Genomic DNA, 866 nt, shown 5'->3' on the forward strand with positions numbered 1-866 from the left:
GTTCATATTCTGAATAGCACGACCACCAAGCGTTCAGAGCAAATTCACATTCTCTTCTGGGCATGGCTAGTGCTACCAAGAGTCAGGAGGTAATGATTCTTAACAAGGTCAGGCTAGGTTACACAATATCCCTAATCACCTTCATGAATGCCATTAATATGTATACATAACACGCAATACACAGCATACATTTGCAAAGGGCTAAAGACAACTGATCAAAACCTCATTGATCCATTATCCAGAAATCAAAAACATATATCAAAAAAACTATTAATTTAGGATGCATCTGAGCTCAATATTGGTATAAACTTCACTTTCATCCAAAGCTAAGCGTAATACAATCAAATTCTTCTCCCAAGGGAAAAAAAAAAAAACTTCACCCATATATATCTTTTCCTCAAGAGTGAAAATCCCGGACACACACCCAAACCCACACTCTTGCAACCACTTCGAGGTCTTTGCAATCCCTGCAACGCCAGGAAACATCATCACATGACATTGAACTTCCGCCTTGTTACACCACTTTATTTTTCCGCTTTCCCTCGAGTTCGCCACTGCTGGTGCTCGTGCTTGTCGCGGAAATATGGGGGTTTTCTTCCATTATTTACCGATTTTGGGAGTTAAAATGACCTCTCCCTCTCCCCCCCCCCCCCCGGCCGTAGGAAAATAAAAATGTGGAAAAGTTTGAGGCGCTATTTGGGAATCTAATCTACTAATCGAAGCATCTTTTTCTGGATATTTCTGGGGATAATATAGGCGATTCTGGTGATACTTTCCACAAACTACGTCGTTCAACTAAATTTCCTGGATTCGGGTCTTCTTCCCATCATTTCCCTGTTTGCTTTCTCCTTCGTTCGTCACACCCG

At 41.6% G+C, this 866-nt stretch overlaps 1 protein-coding gene and 1 long non-coding RNA gene across 2 annotated transcripts in view; one reads left to right on the forward strand and one right to left on the reverse strand.

Moving 5' to 3' along the window:
• LOC119587088 (protein lifeguard 3-like) overlaps nt 1-866 on the reverse strand; it is a gene marked incomplete at its 5' end in the record, with an annotated part of 70,866 nt that overhangs the window by 69,849 nt on the left and 151 nt on the right.
• LOC119587089 overlaps nt 1-866 on the forward strand; it is a 9,962-nt gene that overhangs the window by 4,917 nt on the left and 4,179 nt on the right. The gene's annotated exons all lie outside the window — the stretch shown is intronic.

Source organism: Penaeus monodon, chromosome 22, assembly GCF_015228065.2.
Source record: "Penaeus monodon isolate SGIC_2016 chromosome 22, NSTDA_Pmon_1, whole genome shotgun sequence".
Lineage (NCBI taxonomy): Eukaryota > Metazoa > Arthropoda > Malacostraca > Decapoda > Penaeidae > Penaeus > Penaeus monodon.